This window comes from Lissotriton vulgaris, chromosome 12, assembly GCF_964263255.1.
Source record: "Lissotriton vulgaris chromosome 12, aLisVul1.2, whole genome shotgun sequence".
In the NCBI taxonomy this organism is placed as follows: Eukaryota; Metazoa; Chordata; class Amphibia; order Caudata; family Salamandridae; genus Lissotriton; species Lissotriton vulgaris.
In genome coordinates this window covers 437,592,851-437,616,586 of record NC_141700.1, presented here as the reverse complement: position 1 = coordinate 437,616,586, position 23,736 = coordinate 437,592,851, and positions in this window count along the sequence as shown.

The following is a 23,736-nucleotide window of genomic DNA, read 5'->3' as shown; positions in this document are numbered from 1 at the left end:
GGGTAATCTCAGGAACCACAGCACTAATCACAACACCGAATACAGCGTTGGAAATTGCAGTTGCAGCATAGGCTATGCAGACACCCACCATATACATTTAAAAGGTAAAAGAACCGTGCCAGCAAAGTAGTCCCTTGTGGGCGTGTCTGTGTTGTGCTGTGGGCGTGTGCTGGGGGCGTGACAAGCGCTGGGGGCGTGTGGTACGTTCCGCTCTTCATGCCATGTCTCATATCGTGTGCTGCGGGCGTGTGCTGGGGGATTAGGCGTGTGCGGGGTGTGGGATTACGGAAAAAAAAGAGAGCGTTGTGCCCAATAATTCATTGTTTTTTCTTCCCAGGTTCTGTACATTACAGCTCCGGGTGTCCACCCTGCTCCCTTTAAATACCCCTGCACCCCATAATCAAAACCCACCCTTACTTCTTAAAATACCCCAACACCCTTAAACACTAACCCATCTTAACCCTATACATGTACCCTGTACCCCAAAACCCAAACCTATCCCTAAACCCTAAAAATACCCCTGTACCCCTAAACCCAAACCTAGCCCTGAACCCTATAAATGCCCCTGTCCCGCAATACCCACACCTACCCCATAACCCTAAATATACCCCTGTACCCCAAAACCCAAACCTAGCCCTGAACCCTTAAAATACCCCTGTACCCCAAAACACAAACCTACCCCTGAACCCTAAAAATACCCCTATTCCCCAAAACCCAAACCTAGCCCTGAACCCTAAAAATACCCCTGTACCCCAAAACCCAAACCTACCCCAGAACCCTAAAATAACCCTGTACCCCAAAACCCAAACCTAGTTCTGAACCCTTAAAATACCGCTGTACCCCAAAACCCAAACCTACCCCTGAACCCTAAAAATACCCCTGTACCCCAAAACCCAAACCTAGCCCTGAACCATAAAATAACCCTGTACCCCAAAACCCAAACCTACCCCTGAACCCTAAAATGCCCCTGTACCCCAAAACCCAAACCTAGCCCTGAACCCTCAAAACACTCCTGTACCACAAAACCCAAACCTAGCCCTGAACCCTTAAAATAACCTGTACCCCAAAACACGAACCTACCCCTGAACCCTAAAAATACCCCTATTCCCCAAAACCCAAACCTAGCCCTGAACCCTAAAATACCCATGTACCCTAAACCCATACCTATCCCTAAACCCTAAAACTACCCCTGTACCCCCTAACCCAAAACTATATCTGAACCCTTAAAATACCAAAACACCCCAAAACATATACCTCAGTACTCCAAAACATATACCCCTATACCCATACTTACCTTATCCAAACATTAAAAAAAACATGCTTTTACCATTCATGCATTTACAACGAATTTCGTTGTAAATGTATGCATGGTAAAAGCATATAAAATGTAATGCCATGAGTTATAATGGCATTGCGGAGTCATGGTACTTTCGTAATGAAAGTATGCGGAGTGATGGTATGCGGAAAGAAAGTTGCGGAATAATGGGTGTTTACCCTCCTCCAGTAAGTACATTGGTGGCACGGCGGCCCACATCTCCAGCAACATACTCATATTTTTTCACCACCGAATTGAAAAATGCACAGGTCTCTCTCATTGATGGCCAGCATCGACATACACTGTTAGACACACCTCCCGCCACAAGTTCTAGAATTGCGAACTTTAGAGCTGGCGAGCTACGTTCGAATCTCGGCATCAGCTCAACATCCTGTGATTCCAGGCAAATCACGTTGTCTCCCCGTGCCTACCACAAATGAATGTGTTCTTCTGTAATGTAAACTAAGCTCATGCCATGTTGTCGAGTTCGCGCTATATAATATTGCAAGGAAAAATAAAGTAGGGAAACTCGAGTTCACACACTACTGAACCCGCACTCTTAAGTGCATCAGCAATGCACTGTGAATCGGAGCGTTTCACAGGGCTGTCACAGATAAGAAATGCTATCAAAACGAAATCCTACAAAACAATATAGTACTGGCCGGCAGCAATTCATACCCGGACAACGTCGGGACGGGCTGCTAGTACTAATATAATAAAGAGAGAGCCCAAACCTTTGAGGCGGGTGATCTCAGGAACCACAGCACAAATCACAACACCCAATACAGCTTTGGAAAGGGCAGTGGCAGCAGAAGGACATAGGCTATGCAGACGCCCACCATATACAGTTAAAAGGTAAAAGAACCGTGCCAACAAAGTAGTCCCCTGTGGGCGTGTCTGCGTTGTGCTGTGGGCGTGTGCTGGGGGCGTGACAAACGCTGTGGCCGTGTGGGACGTTCCGCCCTTCATGCCATGTCTCATATCGTGTGCTAATCCCACCCTGCTCCCTTTAAATACTCCAGGCACCCCATAATCATAACCCCCCTTACTCCTTAAAATACCCCAATACCCTTAAACACTAACCCATCTTAACCCTATAAATATACCCTGTACCCCAAAACCCAAACCTATCCCTAAACCTTAAAAATACCTCTGTACCCCAAAACCCAAACCTAGCCCTGTACCCTATAAATACCCCTGTACCTCAAAACCCAAACCTACCCCAGAACCCTAATAATACCCCTGTACCCCAAAACCCAAACCTAGCTCTGAACCCTAAAAATACCACTGTACCCCCAAACCTTCCCCTGAACCCTAAAATACCCCTGTACCCCAAAACCCAAACCTAGCCCTGAACCCTTAAAATACCCCTGTACCCCAAAACCCAAACCCACCCCTGAACCCTAAAAATACCCCTGTACCCCAAAACCCAAACCTAGCCCTGAACCCTAAAAATAACCTTGTACCCCAAAACCCAAACCTAGCCCTGAATCCTATAAATACCCCTGTACCTCAAAACCCAAACCTACCCCTGAACCCTAAAAATACCCCTGTACCCCAAAACCCAAACCTAGCCCTGAACCCTAAAAATACCACTGTACCCCCAAACCTACCCCTGAATCCTAAAATACCCCTGTACCCCAAAACCCAAACCTAGCCCTGAACCCTTAAAATACCCATGTACCCAAAACCCAAATGAATTTCATTGTAAATGTATGCATGATAAAAGCATTTAAAATGTAATGCCATGAGTTATAATGGCATTGGGGAGTCATGGTACTTTCGTAATGAAAGTATGCAGAGTGATGGTATGCGGAAAGAAAGTTGCGGAATAATGGGTTTTTACCCTCCCCCGGTAAGTACACTGGTGGCATGGCGGCCCACATCTCCAGCAACATACTCATATTTTTTCACCACCCATTTGAAAAATGCACCGGTCTCTCTTATTGATGGCCAGCACTGACATACACTTTTAGACACACCTCCCGCCACAAGTTCTAGAATTGCGAACTTTAGAGCTAGGGAGCTACGTTTGAATCTCAGCATCAGCTCAACATCCTGTGATTCCAGGCAAATCGCTTTGTCTCCCCGTGCCTACCACAAATGAATGTGTTCTTCTGGAATGTAAATTGTGCTCATGCCATATTGTCGAGTTCGGTCTGTATAATATTGCAAGGAAAAATAAAGTAGGGAAACTCGAGTTCACACACTACTGAACACGCACTCTTAAGTGCATCAGCAGTGCACTGTGAATCGAAGCGTTTCACAGGCCTGTTACAGATAAGAAATGCTATCAAACGAAATCCTACAAAACAATATACTACTGGCCAGCAGCAATTCATACCCGGACAACGTCGGGACGGGCTGCTAGTATCTATATAAGGGCATGAATCGGGAAAATTACACTAGAGCCCTAGATACGTTACACTACCCACTCCACGTAGAATGTCCATCTTTACTAAATACTAAGCAGTTATAACTTTTCTGAGCATGTGTTTACAATCCCACCCCAAAACTACATAAAATGCATTTGAAATGGTTTGTACACGAAAATTGAGTATTGTACTGTACGTTTCAAAGCAGTGTTATCATTCAAATAATGCATATAGTTTTTACATTTGAAATGCTGGCTGAATGATTCGCAAAATTTTATTTATGAAATGGCTCTTAATACAGAAGAGAAGGTGACTATTTCATCACAGAATTATATAATACTGTACATGTGCTAGAGGCTGAGTTTAAATATTGTCTCTATGTATCAAAAAATAGAAATCTTGGGGCATATTATCAAGGGGGTTTATCGCCGCTTTTTTGGCTTTAACAGCCAAGAAAGCGGAGACAAAATGTTCTCCCTATTACCTAGCTGTCGCTAACACCAGTTAGCGACAGCTAGTAGGAGATAGCGACCATCTTGGGCCCCGCTTTGCATATCAGTGATATTTATCACTAATGACATGCAAATAAGCATGGGCGAATTTTGCGGATCTCGCGTTCGCGAATTTTGCGGATTTGCGAATTCGCAATCCGCGAATTCCCGCGAATTTGCGGATTTTTTTTTTTGTGTTCGCCCGTGTTTCTGCCAGTTCGCGAGGGTTTTTACAATTTCGCAATTTGCGAACTTACCTGTCGGGTCGCAAGTTTCGCGAACTTGTTGTTTCTACGTGTCCAGCCTGTTTGGGACACTCTTCTTCATCACTGCCACTCTCTGTCACCACTGCCACTCTCTGACTACTCATGCCACCCTCTGGCCCACCCATGCCACCCTCTGTTTCATCACCACACCCTCTGGTTGTCCAGTGTACATTATTTTCGGCAAAGCAAAGCACACCTTCCCTGCCTCAAGTGACCTGAATTAATTTGGGGCTGATTAATGTGTCACAGAATATTTTTTTAGCTGGCACCTGCTTCCTTAGTGCGCCCTGATTAGTGATCTTTTGCACTTGCTAAGTGCTTTCATTGTTGCAAAATTAGTTACAACACCTGCCCTGCCCCAACTGACAATAATGAATTAGGGGCTGATTAATGGATTTTAACTTCCAGCCTGGCTCCTGCTTGTCTCCCTTAGCTGTAATTCAGGACCTTTGTGGCATATGTGTAACTATTCTGAGGTTCAGAGCAGGGTCACATAATAGTTGCAACTGGCAACTGAACTCTGGAGGGGCCCCTCAGGAAGCACTACAGGAAATGGCTACTAATGATGAGCCTGAACTTTTGAACCTGGCAAGTAGTTTCAGTTTTGCTAAGATCGTATTTCTGCAATTTAGCACTTATTCGCGGGGCGCGAAGTTGTACTGGGAAGCCGCGAACTCACGCGAACAGTGCGAGCAGTGCGAGCAAAATCCGCTGCTCGCGGATTTGCGGATTTTGCGGGAGATTCGCGAATCTCGCGGATTGCGGATTTCCCGAAAATCCGCAAAATCCGCGAGCGAAACGGATTTTCCGCCCATACCTACATGCAAAGTGGGCGTGCCAAGATGTTAGCGACTGGAAACAGTCGCTAACATCGCTATCTCCTCATACCAACTTTCAGAGATATTCGCGATAAGCGCGAATATCTCCAAAAGCTAACACCTGCCCCTGAGCAGTTCTTAGCCATGTTATCCAATGCTAGGTGGATAACATGGCTAAAAGCATTAGCTCGGTAATGCATGAATAATGCTGACTTTTCAGCGATATTCATGCATTTCGGGCGATTTTTATCGCTTAGGAGATAAACCTTGATAATAGCAAGGTTCCTAAGCGATAAAAATCGCAGCAGCTCGGCGATAGAAATATCGCCGCTAAACCAACATAGCGATAATTATCTCTAGTTGTTGGTAACTTGCCCCCGAGTTCTCTAAGAATAGGTCTACATTAAGCAGATTACTCTGTGTCCAAAAAAGGAGTAAATATTTTGGTATGGAGAAAAAATTATTTTGTTGTAGTAAAAAAATAGTTCCACATTTTTAGTAGTTCTGTTTATCAAAACTGAAGGTCGAAATCAAAGTTCAGGGAACGCTGTGTGCTCGTTTCTCAAGAGTTATTCTCGTTGGTAGGAGAAAACATTAACTCAGATAGGCTGGCAAAAAATTTGTCTACCACAGTAGGTCAAAGTTGGGCCATTTCCGAAAAAGTGGAAATAGTGCATATGTGAGATGCATTACCGTCACCGTGATCTGGGTCAGTAATATTCACAGACGGTTGTACCTGTGTGCCGCTTTCATCTCGTACCTCACCGCCACCTAGTCTTAATGGTGAGGTCTCAACGAATGCCGTCATCAGAATTGGTCGCCGCTGGGGACAACACGTTGCATGAGCCGTTACCGAACCAAACAAAGTATCGAAATCCATAGGTACCGCTGATGGAAGTGAGAGACAGATGTCTAACACGCATTCTTCTTCGCAGAGCAGGCATCGTAGAACAGATAGGATGCAATCTTGCCAGATTGGTCTGAATGATAGAAACCATGTGATATTCAGATCTCTTAGACGAGCCAAGCCTAGAACCTGTGTTATCCTATTTCGGTACCGCAGTGCCTGGATCGCTTGTTCCATGGTAACCTGGGTATCGCTGGTGACTGGACTTGCCATATCAGAGCAGAAGGAACAAAAATAGAATTCCTGCTATGAGTCCCAAAATGAGAGGCAGGCCGCTGAACACAGAGTGCACGAAATTCGGGAAATTGCTCAAGACTGCTTCAAAGGGTGCTAACAGTCCCGAAAAAAGTGTCTTAAATACATGTGCGATGCCACTGGTATCTGACATGTTTAAAATTGGACCTAACATTTCTACTAAATGTACGGGGCAATTTGTTGATAATAATGTATGTATCTCTGCCGAGGTCCTTGCAACTTGCAGATCATAAGTTTCTTTAGACGAGGTCAAAGGCACAGTTTTTTGTAAAAGAATGGCTTTCATTCTGCTTAATGTATCAATTCGAATAGAAGAGATATTCAATGAAGGCCAAATCGTTGCCTCCTTGTCTGGTTTGATGTTTGGATACAATACTTGCATACAACAAGTGACCCTGGATGTAACACTGACGAGATAGGGCATTCCTGGCAACATGCCACAACAGCTGTGGTCACTTAATATAACGTAGCTATCGTTGGAAAGTTGCCTGAAAACAGGTTCTATTTGTGTTGCTGGAGTGCCGTGCAAGTGGCAAGAAAGATCATTAGATGAACCCTCACAGGCTCCATGCAAATTAATTTCTTGACACAGAAGTGTACCACTTAGTGATTTTTCACAATTTTTTCCACTAAGAAATACCTCTTTGTTACCCCCACTCCAATATCTATGTGTATAAGGTAAATTCCAGGGCGACTTAATGTATCCTTTACCCAACCTTTCTACAGGCCCGCTGACATATGCTGTAGGCAGTATTGAAACTGGAATCTCGTTATTGGTATTGTTATGGTAACATGTATTATCCATTCAATGACAGGTTTCTCGGAAACTGTTAATGGAAATCTTTCTAGTTTTTCGATGCTCAGCACCGTATAGTCTGCTCCTTTTTGTGCCAAAGAGATTTGTTTATCAGTAAGGTAAAATATAGAAAATAATGACGTTGTGTTGATTAGACGCCAAGGCAAGTAGCCTGAATGCAGATTTTGTAACGTCCAGCCTAACTGTACAATAGAACGTAATTGGGACTGGCCATGTTGTAACATTAGCATATCCTGTTCTTTTATATCAATAGCAGATGATACAATGCTTTTCAAAGAATAAATTCTGGAGGACAGAGTAGGTAACCCATTGTCCACTACAGACAGTGATTTTTCCAAATTAATGCGATCAATTTCTCGTATTTTTTCACCCCTTTTAATTTGCGTTACTTTCCAAGCTTCGTTGTAAGCAGCATATATACCGGCATATATGAAACGTTTTTGACGCTGTGTGCGAGGTCCCAATAAGAAATCTCGCAAGTCAGCACCTTCTTTAAGTAAAGTCAAGTGTTGCTGGATTTCTGTAGCCACTCGAGGCATAGTTTTTCTACACTGTATGTTGTTATTATCCTTGGATGTTGTCTCTGGGAATATCTTGGGTCTGGCCTGTTCTGTTTGAGTCCCTGTGTTTTGTCCGGGAATCTATCTTGACAGTTATTAGTGTATGTGGGCCAGATCAACCATTTTTTCTAATCAGGATTAGTTCTATTTTGGTTTAAAATATGGGACACGTCTAACCCCTCATCTGTAGTGCTATTTCTATCAGGCATAGGCTTTGGTATAGACGGGTTGTTTACATTTTTTATCTTAGCTAGGCCAAGACAGGTTGTTTGTTGAATGGTGTCATTCAGGAACATTATTTGTTCTGGGATCATACAGGCTCTGATTCTGAATAATGATTCTAATCTCTGTACTTGCCAATCTTTTGAACCCCAGATAGTTTTTGTTTCAATGTTATCTTTCCAGAATTCAAAACCAAATGTAGACAGTTTTTCATAAAATTTAGCAGAATAAATCAGTTTTGTATTGGTTAACACATTTTTCATTCCTGTCTTATGCACATTTTTTAAATAAAACGTTTCTGGATCTGTGACATTAAACCCTGAGAAGTATGAACATTTCTCATAAAATGTTTTCGAGCTGCCTTTTGGCGGTGTTGGACAATGTTCCCATTGATTATAATTTAAAACATTTCTAGGTTTTGCAAATTTATGCAAATAGTGGTGCCCAAAATGATTAAAGTAATACATTTCTTCATAATCAGATGAACCTTCTAAATAATCATGATTTGTAAATTTAGCTGACAATCTTAAATCAGACATCATATTATTAATAGTCTCAAAGTCCCAATCATCAGAGAAACTGTTCGGTGAGACAAAGTCACTTAATGAAACCTTGAACTGATGTGGATATTTCAAGAGTTCAACCGGGCCATAGATGTCATAATCAGTAGCGTCCCATGCTACACCACCAGGTATAGGAAAGGCTGTGATGTTTACTGATGACAGATCTCTTTTTTCAACATGAGATGACTTGTGTGGCTTTAGGACCAAGTTGATGTTCTGACTTACTGTGTCCATTGTAGTGTATTTCCCATCAATCATTCTTCCCAAGCTTAAAACCAAAATGAGCCAGAGCAGGAGGAAAGGTACACCTAACACAATCCACAATTCAATCCATGGTGAAATCAGATATATTTCTCCAAGCTGAGGAAAGAGTTCTGTTATTTTTTCTTTGAATGTCTTGTTTGTTGGCTTTTCTTCATGTTCACTAGGATCTTCAGAAAAGTCATCGAAATTGATGAAATAGCCAGAGGCAGTTCTGTCAATTTTTGAAATCACATCAGGATAGGTAATAATCTTTGTAGTTACTTCTTCCTTTTTCATATTAGTATAGTCAGAGGCTACATCATTGTAGACAGGTGTTTCTTGACGAACTGTTTCAATTTGGGTTTCAAGAGGCACAAGTTCCATGGCCTTGTTGCATAGTCCTTCTTTATTCACTGCAGGTTTATCAAATGCGATTAGTCTCTCAGTTTGAACCTCTTGAATTGTAGCAAGGTTTGATCTTCTGCTACATCTTGGGAGTCCACTGGGCCTACTACTTATTATTGGCCACATGGTTGTGGTTTTACCAGGTCGATTGATACAACTCTGTTCTCCTTTTGGTATACAGCAGGAATATCGATGTGAAAATATCGACAAGCAGAAATATCGAGGTAAGAATATCGACTGTGTTAAATATCGACAAATTAAATATCGATGTTGTAAACATCGTTTTTTTAGAATAGTAGAAATATCGACATTGAAAAATATCGTTGTATAGAATATAGATGAGAGAAATATCAATGTATATAATATCGATATAATATTTTTTTGTGTTATATTTATTTATTAATATGTATTTATTATGTTAATTTTATTTTATTGTAATGTTTTCTGTGATTATTATTAGAAAAAATGTAATATTTTTTATAAAATTTTTGTAAATTGTTTAGGAGCGGGTTCTTGGTTTTATACGGGATAAGGGTGGGTAGTAATTTAAAAATGTTGTGTACATTTTTTTGTTTGATTTACAAATGTAACAAAAAAAATTAATGAATTTAGAAATTTGAAAATGAAATTTGAAATTAATTTAGATATTTTTAAAAATGTATTTGAATTAAGTATGTGAATGTTTTAGTAGCGGGTTGTTGTTATATAGGGGATAAGGGTGGGTAGTAATTTAAAAATTGTGTGTTTATTTATTATAAATTAAAAAAATGGAAAAAAATATCGAAATTTGAAATGTGAAATTAAGATATTTGATTAATTTACATTAAATTAAGTGTGTGATTGTTTTATTAGTGGCTTGTTGGTTATATAGGTGCTAAGGGTGGGTACTAATTAAAAATACTGTGTGTTAATTTTTATTAAAATGTTATATTGTAATAATAAAAAAATAAAATTCCAAAATTCTAATTTCAAGTTCGAAATTAATTTAGAAATTTAAAATTGATTTTTAAATAAGTGTGTGAATGTTTTATTAGTGGGTAATTTCGTTTATAATGGATAAGGGTGGGTAGTAATTGTAAAAATGTGTGTACATTTTTTATTTTAATTTTTTTGGGAAATAAAATAAAATATTTTTCGAAATTTAAAATGAGAAATTATGGGGGAGGAGCTACGACACCAACCAAGATGGCCGCATAGTCTCCCGGCTCCGCCGACCTCCGTCTTTTGGCCTATTATCCTGTCGACTATCCTGGTTACCCGCACCGGATCCGTGTGTGTGATTTGACCTGCTTTCCAGTGGTGCAATCCCGGAGTTTCTCCGCCGTTGTGGAGCGGAGATACATCGATGGTCGTCCGAGGCCTAACCCAGCGGGGACGCCGGGGTCTCGAGTGCGGGCTCTGCCGGGTCCGGGTTGAATAACAACGGACTACTGAACGTGGTCGGGTCCGCTCTCTGGAGCATTCGGACTTTTGATTGGTTTGCTACCACCAACTGCCTGGTGCTCTACAATAGGTGAGGCGACGAGTGACACACGGCGATGTGTCGCGGGGGTCCCTGACCGGGGGTACGACATTCGCATTGTCGATCCCCCGGGTCGGTACTTCGCTGCGTATTATTGCTTCTTACACTTCAGTCCCTCATGGCTTACTCCTGCTCCGTCTAATTTTGCCCCGGAGAAGGCGCCACTCCGTGGGTACTACCATTTTGGAGGAAGAAAAGCAGCTAGCGGAGCAGGCTCAAACTGGCCAGTCACTGCGAACGGTGCTGGAGGCACTTATGGCACTCAAGGGAACCATTGCAGCCCGGACTTGCAGCTTGCTGTCTGAGACGGATGGACTCATAGACCTGAGAGCGGATCCTGACTCGACACCCGCGCCCCGGCAACCAGCTTGCATTTCAATTTATGCCTCGGAGACTTGTATTGACCCGGCGCTGGAAGCAGGTTTTGCTCCTACTATATTTGACCTATCTGACTTCACTGTGCCCGATTACCCTGTGGAGCCGTTGGAACCCCCGATTGTGTATCCTGTGGGACACTTGCAAGATATCCCCATTCTGGAATTTTCCATTCCTTATCCTTTGTTGTTTTGGATTTTGTCGACTCCCCTTCCCTGTCGGGCTCTCAAGATGGCGGATGGGGTAATGCTTGGCTTTGGAGGCGGGGAGGGGCATCATTGGCACCGACTTTCCACATCGAGAACTGTCGCACTTTTCTTCTCTGTTTGCCCCTGTTCTTTGGACTCTTGCAGTACTTCGTGGAAAAGACTTTCCTTAATTAATGATTTTTGTGCATTTAATAGGCGGGGCCAGAGTTGATACTGTTATCTGGGTCTCTCATTGTAGTATAGGTTTACCGGGATTGTTTATCTGATCTAACGGAGTCCGGGGCGGGGTTGGTCATGACGGAGGAAGGAGACCGGGAGTCCGTACAACATGCCCTCCTCCGATTTCCCTCACTGGGTTGGGTTCTTTGTCTTTTCTTTCTTTCTCATCTTCTATATTTCAGGTTCTCTTACTGGGCGACAGGCACGCTGCGAGGGGGGTGGCCGTAGTCATCAGCAGGGGTGCAGGGTGGGGGGGTATGGGGATGGGTGTTCGTTTTTATTTTTGTTCTATGGCCTCTCTCTTCCTTCTCTTCCCCTTGTTTTCCTCTCTTTTCTTCTCCCGGGTTAGTATAGTGGGTTCGGTTTCACGCATCCTGATCTCTATATTTGTACCTTGATTTTTCGAGGGTTTGGCGTTCTGGGGCGGACATTACTGATGGAGTCGACGATCACAATGTGCTAGTTTATCCTGATGACTTGTATTACCTCCGTTGACTTAGTTGATAGCGAGTTTCTCTTGGATATGTTGTTTCTTTGCTCGTCCCCACTTTGTGATCCGAGACGCTGTGCCATACCTGACTCTCTCTACTTATTAATTTAAAATGAAAACCTCTTATCCTGTGTCTAACTTGAATTACCTTTGCAACCGATACGCATTGTGAATTAAGATCCTATGATTAGCGGCCAGCCCTGGGGGTTGTAGGCCCTTGTTTGTATTTGATTGCAAATGTTAAATAAAGGTTTTCCCCCCCAAAAAAATTAGAAATTATAAAAAAAATTTATTTTATTTTAAATTTGATATTTCAAAAAAAATGAAAATGTTGTAGGAGTTGTTAGTTGGGTTTATAGGGGGAAGGGTGAGTAAGATTTGTAAATTATTGTGCTATACTGTCCAGCACTTTCCCTGAGTTATGTTTGATTGGAGTTAGAAGAGTAAATTATTATGGTTTACTGTCAAGCACTTTCCCTGAGTAATGTTGGAATTGGAGTTACAATAATAAATAAATATGGTTTACTGTCCAGCTCTTTCCCTGAGTTATGTTGGATTGGAGTTAGAATAGTAAATTATCATGCTTTACTGTCCAGCATGTTCCCTGAGCTATGTTGGATTTGGAGTTAGAATAGTAAATTATTATGGTTTACAGTCCAGCACTTTCCCTGAGTTATGTTGGATTGGAGTTAGAATAGTAAATCATTATGGTTTACTGTCCAGCCCTTTCCCTGCGTTATGTTTGATTGGAGTTAGAATTGGTTTACTGTCCAGCACTTTCCCTGAGTTATGTTGGATTTGGAGTTAGAACAGTAAATTATTATGGTTTACTGTCCAGCACTTTCCCTGTGCTATGTTGGATTTCGAGTTAGAATAGTAAATTATTATGGTTTACTGTCCAGCACTTTCCCTGAGTTATGTTGGATTTGGAGTTAGAATAGTAAATTATTATGGTTTAATGTCCAGCACTTTTCCTGAGTTATGTTGGATTGGAGTTAGAATAGTAAATGATTATGGTTTACTATCCAGCACTTTCCCTGAGTTATGTTGGATTTGGAGTTAGAATAGTAAATTATTTTGGTTTACTGTCCAGCACTTTCCCTGAGTTATGTTGGATTGGAGTTAGAATAGTAAATTATTATGGTTTACTGTCCAGCACTTTCCCTGAGTTATGTTGGATTGGAGTTAGAATAGTAAATTATTAAGGTTTCCTATCCAGCACTTTCCATGAGTTATGTTGGATTTGGAGTTAGAGTAGTAAACTATTTTGGTTTACTGTCCAGCACTTTCCCTGAGTTATGTTGGATTGGAGTTAGAATAGTAAATTATTATGGTTTACTGTCCAGCACTTTCCCTGAGTTATGTTGGATTTGGAGTTAGAATAGTAAATTATTATGGTTTACTGTCCAGCACTTTCCCAGAGTTATGTTGGATTTGGAGTTAGAATAGTAAATTATTATGGTTTACAGTCCAGCACTTTCCCTGAGTTATGTTGGATCGGAGGTAGAATAGTAAATTATTATGGTTCACTCTCCAGCACTTTCCCTGAGTTATGTTGGATTTGGAGTTAGAATAGTAATTTATTATGGTTTACTGTCCAGCCCTTTCCCTGAGTTATGTTGGAATTGGAATTGGAATAGTAAATTATTATGGTTTACTGTCCAGCACTTTCCTTGAGTTATGTTGGATTGGAGTTAGAATAGTAAATTATTATGGTTTACTGTCCAGCACTTTCCCTGAGTTATGTTGGATTTGGAGTTAGAATAGTAAATTATTATGGTTTACTGTCCAGCACTTTCCCTGAATTATGTTGGAATTGGAGTTGGAGTAGTAAATTATTATGGTTTACTGTCCAGCACTTTCCCTGAGTTATGTTGGATTTGGAGTTAGAATAATACATTGTTAATGTATTAAAAAAAATATTAAAACAAAAAACACATTTTTAATAATATTTGTAAATATTATTACATATATTAAAATATTTCAGATTATATTTAATAACATTTTTATAAAAAACAATTATACATCTTCTCCCGGGTTAGTATAGTGGGATCGGTTTCACGCATCCGGATCTCTATATTTGTACCTTGATTGTTCGAGGGTTTGGCATTCTGGGGCGGACATTACTGATGGAGTCGACGATCACAATGTGCTAGTTTATCCTGATGACTTGTATTACCTCCGTTGACTTAGTTGATAGCGAGTTTCTCTTGGATATGTTGTTTCTTTGCTCGTCCCCACTTTGTGATCCGAGACGCTGTGCCATACCTGACTCTCTCTACTTATTAATTTAAAATGAAAACCTCTTATCCTGTGTCTAACTTGAATTACCTTTGCAACCGATACACATTGTGAATTAAGATCCTATGATTAGCGGCCAGCCCTGGGGGGGTTGTAGGCCCTTGTTTGTATTTGATTGCAAATGTTAAATAAAGGTTTTCCAAAAAAAAAAATTAGAAATTATAAAAAAATGTTATTTTATTTTAAATTTGATATTTAAAAAAAAATGAAAATGTTGTAGGAGTTGTTAGTTGGGTTTATAGGGGGATGGGTGAGTACGATTTGTAAATTATTGTGCTATACTGTCCAGCCCTTTCCCTGAGTTATGTTTGATTGGAGTTAGAAAAGTAAATTATTATGGTTTACTGTCAAGCACTTTCCCTGAGTAATGTTGGAATTGGAGTTACAATAATAAATTAATATGGTTTACTGTCCAGCTCTTTCCCTGAGTTATGTTGGATTGGAGTTAGAATAGTAAATTATCATGCTTTACTGTCCAGCATGTTCCCTAAATTATGTTGGATTTGGAGTTAGAATAGCAAATTATTATGGTTTACAGTCCTGCACTTTCCCTGAGTTATGTTGGATTGGAGTTAGAATAGTAAATCATTATGGTTTACTGTCCAGCCCTTTCCCTGCGTTATGTTTGATTGGAGTTAGAATTGGTTTACTGTCCAGCACTTTCCCTGAGTATGTTGGATTTGGAGTTAGAACAGTAAATTATTATGGTTTACTGTCCAGCACTTTCCCTGAGCTATGTTGGATTTCGAGTTAGAATAGTAAATTATTATGGTTTACTGTCCAGCACTTTCCCTGAGTTATGTTGGATTTGGAGTTAGAATAGTAAATTATTATGATTTAATGTCCAGCACTTTTCCTGAGTTATGTTGGATTGGAGTTAGAATAGTAAATGATTATGGTTTACTATCCAGCACTTTCCCTGAGTTATGTTGGATTTGGAGTTAGCATAGTAAATTATTTTGGTTTACTGTCCAGCACTTTCCCTGAGTTATGTTGGATTGGAGTTAGAATAGTAAATTATTATGGTTTACTGTCCAGCACTTTCCCTGAGTTATGTTGGATTGGAGTTAGTATAGTAAATTATTAAGGTTTACTATCCAGCACTTTCCCTGAGTTATGTTGGATTTGGAGATAGAATAGTAAATTATTTTGGTTTACTGTCCAGCACTTTCCCTGAGTTATGTTGGATTGGAGTTAGAGTAGTAAATTATTATGGTTTACTGTCCAGCACTTTCCCTGAGTTATGTTGGATTTGGAGTTAGAATAGTAAATTATTATGGTTTACTGTCCAGCACTTTCCCAGAGTTATGTTGCATTTGGAGTTAGAATAGTAATTTATTATGGTTTACTGTCCAGCACTTTCCCTAAGTTATGTTGGAATTGTAGTTAGAATAGTAAATTATTATGGTTTACTGTCCAGCACTTTCCCTGAGTTATGTTGGATTGAAGTTAGAATAGTAAATTATTATGGTTTACAGTCCAGCACTTTCCATGAGTTATGTTGGATTGGAGTTAGAATAGTAAATTATTATGGTTCACTCTCCAGCACTTTCCCTGGGTTATGTTGGATTTGGAGTTAGAATAGTAATTTATTATGGTTTACTGTCCAGCACTTTCCCTGAGTTATGTTGGATTGGAGTTAGAATAGTAAATTATTATGGTTTACTGTCCAGCACTTTCCCTGAGTTATGTTGGATTGGAGTTAGAATAGTAAATTATTATGGTTTACTGTCCAGCACTTTCCCTGAGTTATGTTGGATTAGAGTTAGAATTGTAAATTATTATGGTTTACTCTCCAGCACTTTCCATGAGTTATGTTGGATTTGGAGTTAGAATAGTAATTTATTATGGTTTACTGTCCAGCACTTTCCCTGAGTTATGTTGGAATTGGAGTTGGAATAGTAAATTATTATGGTTTACTGTCCAGCACTTTCCCTGAGTTATGTTGGATTTGGAGTTAGAATAATAAATTGTTAATGTATTAAAAAAAATATTAAAACAAAAAAACAAATTGTTAATAATATTTGTAAATATTATTACATATATTAAAATATTACAGATTATATTTAATAACATTATTATAAAAAACAATTGTAAATTTTTATAACATTTTTAAATTTATATCACAAGTTTATGAATTTATAAAGTACAATAGTAACTTAGTCTTGTGAAAAAAACAGTATTTATTGTTAGATCTGTTTGTAGATGGAAACATGTAAACTTTCTAATAAAAAAATATTTTTCTATTTATTCAAATTTAACATTGCAGTATTTGTAACATATACATTGTAATTTATTTTATTAAATAGCATATTACATTTTAAAAATGTAAAATAAAAGTTATTATATTAATTAATTTACATATAATTGGCATTTCCAAAAGTATATACATAAAATTGTTCACATTTTTATATTATAAAGAAAAATACTTTTTACTTAATAAACATATTTTTAATATACAATAATTTTTTTAATATATATTTTGATATTAAAAAATGAATGTATATATATATATTTTTTTAAAAATTTTTGAGAACCTTTATTGTGCACGAAATACAGAACAAATACGGGCCCACAACCATCCGGCCGGCCACGAACTCTCATGTAGCACTAAAGCATGCAATACGGTGACATAGTAATACAGCTGCACATCGGCTATTAAGCAGAAATCAGACTGGAGGATGCCGCAAGACCATGACACAGGAATAATTAAGGTTAAGTTTTTAATTTTTTGTGCAACTAGTAAATTCAGGTCGTATTGTTCCGTACTCATAAAATAATAAAGTAAGAGCAAGGACCATGCAGGTGGGACATGACAGTAGCTACAATTCACGGGCAATCCCCATCTCAACAAGCAGTCCCGACCAGGCAGGATGGCCACACAATATCCACGCTACAGGGTAGCAATCCCAACTACCCACTCGTATCTACACCGCCACCCTTCGCCCAATATGCCTGAACACGGGCCAAGAAAAAGGAAAAAATCTAAAAGAAGCAAAAACAGGTCCCATAGAAACTAACCAAAAATAAAATATAACCCCCCACCCTACACACATGCAGAGGCTATGGCCTACCCCCCCCCCCTAGCAGAGTGTCTGTCGCCCCATAAACCCGAAATACAGCAAGAGAAGAGAAGAAGTAGAAGAAAAAGACGAGATAAAGCAAGAAAAATGTAGAAAAGGAAGAAAGAAAAGAATCAGAAACGAAGAATTTCAACACTTGAATACAGGGAGGAAGAAAAGAACAAGCTGATCTACCACTCCCAAAAAGAAGGAAGCGGGGAGGAGCCCTCACAATAACAGAACTCCCGGACTCCCAGCCATCCGCAACCCCTACGTCATTTTAGTGTTCCGGTCCGGATCCCCCCCGGCTAGTCAAATACAAGGTCCGCAGCCATCAACCGCAACATCTGTCCCTGAGCCACCCGCCCGCAAAACAACAGTCGCCCCATAAAGAGGAACCAAAAATGATAAAACACAATACTTGCGACTTGAAATGAAGTGAGAGGCCAGCGCGCAGAGCAGGAAATACAATATGAAATAGGTGGAAGTCTCACTGAATGCGTAATCAATACATCAACAAGTATTTCAGTCCGGGGTCACAACCAGGCAGACAGTCAGTGCCAGCAAGGGAAGAGTCATCAGCCCTGTCCCGAACGTCGGAATCCCACTAGGCATAGCCACAGCGAAGCAGTGAGACAATATGGCCACAGAGAGAGTGAGAGTGTCTCAGGAACACAAAATGGCCGTCGAGAGCCATCAGTAACTCCACCGACTGTAGTAGTGAGTTCCCCAGGAACCTGCAGAGCGTACGAGTTCTTCGAATACAAAGTCGGAGGGCACAACCCAGGGGCCGGTGATAAGGTCGACAATGTCTTAGATATGTCCCAAGGCACTCGCGGTGAGAATTCCAACAATGTTGCACTCTCCGGTGAAAGGAGAACCAAAGTATCCCAGATAGAGGTAGCAGGCGGACGGTCTCGGGCACCAGTAGATTTGGGAGCGGGCACCTCTGTCCAGCTGGCAGAAGGAAGCACTGTATCTCCATGGAACGCAGGCGGAGATGAGTGTAGACTTTGCGGGGTCAGAACGTTGCAGTCCCGCCGCAGCGACGACGCCATATCGTCCAGCTTCCTTCGCAGTACTTGGCAGCCTTGGCGCATATCAGCACGGAGGTCGTGCAGGGCAGTCAGGATGATTTTGAGAGAAAGTGTAGGCTGAAGCCCCCGTCTCTCACTTCCCAAGGAAGGTGTTCGAGAATCGGACCCCATCACAGGCGGGGCAACACAGGCCACTGGCAGTGACGGGCGCTCTCCCCCACACCTCGGAGCCTCAAACAAAGCCATCATGGCGAAATTCCGGGGAAATCGCCAGGATAAGTGTGGCACAGGCGAGCGTCCTTGCAGGGCTACAATATCACAAAGTACAGCGCCAGTGAGGCATACATCGTTGAGAGGCGGCCCGTAATAGAGGAGGGTAGTGAGGCGTGGGGTCAGGCAAGCATAGGCTATCAAACATGGCCGTGCGACACTCTCCGTTCGTATCTGCCCCAAACAAAGGATCCGTTGCGATAGGGTGCCTCAGCTCAACAAGCGCTCGCTCCTGGCCGCCTTCTGCAAATCGCCGTAAGCGTCGCAGCACAGACAGTGCATCGTGAGGTCCCCACCGGTGCTCGGGTCGTCAGCGCCGATCAGGCATCCTGGCCGCCATCAGGTCTCCGGGGAACGGCAGAGTGCATTTGTGCAGGCGGGTTCCCGGGCTGCAAGCAGTACCGCGGCTATCTTCGGCCGCCGGGCAGGTCGAGAGACCAGAAACACACCGCTGGAATCAGCGCCGCGCCGCACTTCATCCAATAGTAAGTTGCATCAGGATTTATGCCAGGATCACGGTGCGGCGGTAGCAGGCTGAAGGAGCCGGGAGCCTACAGGTCTGCTCCGGTCGCCATTTTGGCTCCTCCCTATGAATGTATATTTTAAATTATTCATATGTTTATTGTAAACATTTAGAAAATTATAACAATTAAACAAAAATACTTTGCTATTTTTTACACATTTTTTCATTCATTAATATGAGGATTAAGTCCTGTTTTTGTTTTTATCATGCTGCCATTTTGTTTTGTGTTGTTCACTTTTTAGTCTATCTACATCGTTGTTTGGGTCATTTCTGAAGACGGAACCTCGCGGTTGGGAGCTGCTTCGTGTTTGTTAATGTAAGTTTAATTTTCATTACTTTTAAATTACTTTTAAGAAATTATTTAGCTAGTTTTAGTGTATATGTGTTGCTATGTGTCTTATTTAACTGTTTATGTGAAAATGTAAATGTAAATGTAAATGTGTTTCGATTTATATAGCGCGCTTTAACCCAGGGGCCTCAAGGCGCTTGCTTAGGGAACCCGTCCTGGTATTCCCCTGTGTGATACCCCGGCCTGGTATCCACAAGGTGAAAGCCAGGCATCCCGCCGCGAGGGGCCATAGTGGAGATTAAGCAAGCTATTGCCCAGAGCCGCAGAGTGTGACCCCGTGAGTCGAGTAGGCACCAGAGCGAGAATTGTCGACTCCGTGGAATTTTGAGCCCGAGACCCGCCGAGGCAGGGATTTGAACCCTGGTCCACGGCTGATCTCAGCTTCTGGGTCTGCCGCCTCTAACCACTGATCAAAGAATCAAAAAAGGGTCTTGACTCTTACCTCAGCAAGGCTGAGTCCAACCAATTATATGTAACAAAACAAAAGCCAATGCTGAGAAACCTGACTATAACATGACAATTAACCAAAACCGCTGTTGATGAATCAAACAAAAACAACCTGCTCAACGTATAGCATCATGTGAGATTTATTCTCTTTCGTCGAATGTTGACTTTTTTTTGGCACAAAAACTTTTTAGTGCATGGGAAATACAAAGAATTTTTATATACAATATATACAAACATAAGCAAAAAGTGCAAAAAACATTTTATACATTACATACACACTTGGCCAGTCAGTCATACAACAAGCATTCACACAAATGGCGCAAAAAGCAATATATCCACGTAATGGTGACAAATGAATAGAAATGATTCCTTTCGTGATTGTCAATTTACAGGGTCTGACTAATTCACAGCTTTGTCAAAAAATTGTCTTGTATTAAATAGAAAAGTCGGTGTCACAACAATAATACACCAAATACGGGACAGGGCTGGTCGACGCGTTTCGAACCCCTGTTGTTGTCGGGGTTCTCCTCAGGACCGGATGGGTTCTGAAAGAATGATAAAAACTTACTTAGGATCAATTTCTACAGAACAAGAGGATAGACCAGCTCAAGAGTAGCCATAGCCGCTCCCTACCTTAAGGTGGTAGTCGATGGCTCAAATTCAAATTCAATCCTATGAGATTTGGTGTCCAAACGACAGTTTTGTGTTTGTATCCCGAAAGAAACTGTTCAGGGGGACTGTGAGACAAAGAAATACAAACATGTACTAAATTTACTCATACATTCCAACATGCACGCACCCCAAAAGTCCTAATTGGGAGATGTCAGCTTACCCGCTGTCAGAGCAGCTGCTAGCTCGCCGGCATCTCTTTGTGTTCGATGCGCGGTCGCTTCTTAGCTGTGGGGCAAACGGAGTAATGTTTTAGATGTTTGGCGTTATGCGCGTCTGGAGTTTACTGAGAGTAACGTGGACCTGTGGTTGAAACGTACCGTTTGGAAGCAGAGGGTCCGTTCTGATCTCGGGCTCACTCGAATCGTTTGTCTTGCCTCTGGGAGCAACGCTTCCTGGTTTCTGGTAAAATCCCAGTGCTCATGGGACTTGTAGTTTTAGTGTCCGTGGATCCATGGAATTGCGGAAATGTAAAATCCGGACTGGAGCAGATACAGGCCTGAGTTTGCGCAAATTACACAGTCGGTTTGTATATCTCCGAAATCTCATTTAACCCCCTAATTGCTGTATTGAACTTCATAATTAGCATAGCTTCACGTTGTGACAACTTTGCTTCCAAATCCCCGCCTCTGGGGTCTTTCTCAATTTTGGATAATACTGTCCATTTTAAATAACTTTTTAAATGTTTGTGCTTCACCCAGTGATTCACCAACGGGGCATTTTCCACTCCTCTATGTATTCGTGACTTGTGCTGCGTAATCCGATTCCTCACTTCTTGTGTCGTCTTTCCGATGTACACTAAGGGGCAAGGGCAGATAATTGCGTACACGACATTCTTTGTTTTACAGTTCGTGAACACGTCGTGCTTCCAAAAAATATTTTCAAATGTGAATACACAGTCTTCAATGGTCTCGTTGCAACAAGTACATGTTCCACATTTGTGGTGCCCCTTTGGTGGCGGGAAACCGAATATGCTTTGTAATGTTGGTGCTTTCAAAGCTGGTAAAGCTGCCCTAACGACATGGTTGGCTACGCTTTTCTCTTTTTTATATGCGAAAAGCGGAGGTGCAGAAAAATCCTCATGGAGGTTTTTAAGTAAATGCCAGTTGGACATTATGAGTTTCTTGTGTTGGTTGGCCGCTGGGCAAAACGTGGTTACGCACACCATCCTTTTGAGGTCCTGTTTGGTTTTCTTCTCCAATAGAGTCTCTCGTGGAGTCCACCAGGCTCGTTTGAGGGAGTTTTTAAGTAGTTTTTTAGGGTACCCTCTTTGGATAAGGCGATTTTTCAAATGGTCAGCATGTTTAAAGTACTCTTCCTTCCCCGAGCAATTGCGTCGGATCCTTAGGAATTGTCCATAGGGTAGGTTTTGTCTGAGACTTCGAGGGTGATTACTGCTGAAATGCAAAGATTTATTCCTGTCTGAGGGCTTGCGGAACAACCCTAAAAAACTACTTAAAAACCTCCATGAGGATTTTTCTGCACCCCCGCTTTTCGCATATAAAAAAGAGAAAAGCGTAGCCAACCATGTCGTTAGGGCAGCTTTACCAGCTTTGAAAGCACCAACATTACAAAGCATATTCGGTTTCCCGCCACCAAAGGGGCACCACAAATGTGGAACATGTACTTGTTGCAACGAGACCATTGAAGACTGTGTATTCACATTTGAAAATATTTTTGGGAAGCACGACGTGTTCACGAACTGTAAAACAAAGAATGTCGTGTACGCAATTATCTGCCCTTGCCCCTTAGTGTACATCGGAAAGACGACACAAGAAGTGAGGAATCGGATTACGCAGCACAAGTCACGAATACATAGAGGAGTGGAAAATGCCCCGTTGGTGAATCACTGGGTGAAGCACAAACATTTAAAAAGTGATTTAAAATGGACAGTATTATCCAAAATTGAGAAAGACCCCAGAGGCGGGGATTTGGAAGCAAAGTTGTCACAATGTGAAGCTATGCTAATTATGAAGTTCAATACAGCAATTAGGGGGTTAAATGAGATTTCAGAGATATACAAACCGACTGTGTAATTTGCGCAAACTCAGGCCTGTATCTGCTCCAGTCCGGATTTTACATTTCCGCAATTCCATGGATCCACGGACACTAAAACTACAAGTCCCATGAGCACTGGGATTTTACCAGAAACCAGGAAGCGTTGCTCCCAGAGGCAAGACAAACGATTCGAGTGAGCCCGAGATCAGAACGGACCCTCTGCTTCCAAACGGTACGTTTCAACCACAGGTCCACGTTACTCTCAGTAAACTCCAGACACGCCTAACGCCAAACATCTAAAACATTACTCCGTTTGCCCCACAGCTAAGAAGCGACCGCGCATCGAACACAAAGAGATGCCGGCGAGCTAGCAGCCGCTCTGACAGCGGGTAAGCTGACATCTCCCAATTAGGACTTTTGGGGTGCGTGCATGTTGGAATGTATGAGTAAATTTAGTACATGTTTGTATTTCTTTGTCTCACAGTCCCCCTGAACCATTTCTTTCGGGATACAAACACAAAACTGTCGTTTGGACACCAAATCTCATAGGATTGAATTTGAATTTAAGCCATCGACTACCACCTTAAGGTAGGGAGCGGCTATGGCTACTCTTGAGCTGGTCTATCCTCTTGTTCTGTAGAAATTGATCCTAAGTAAGTTTTTATCATTCTTTCAGAACCCATCCGGTCCTGAGGAGAACCCCGACAACAACAGGGGTTCGAAACGCGTCGACCAGCCCTGTCCCGTATTTGGTGTATTATTGTTGTGACACCGACTTTTCTATTTAATACAAGACAATTTTTTGACAAAGCTGTGAATTAGTCAGACCCTGTAAATTGACAATCACGAAAGGAATCATTTCTATTCATTTGTCACCAATACGTGGATATATTGCTTTTTGCGCCATTTGTGTGAATGCTTGTTGTATGACTGACTGGCCAAGTGTGTATGTAATGTATAAAATGTTTTTTGCACTTTTTGCTTATGTTTGTATATATTGTATATAAAAATTCTTTGTATTTCCCATG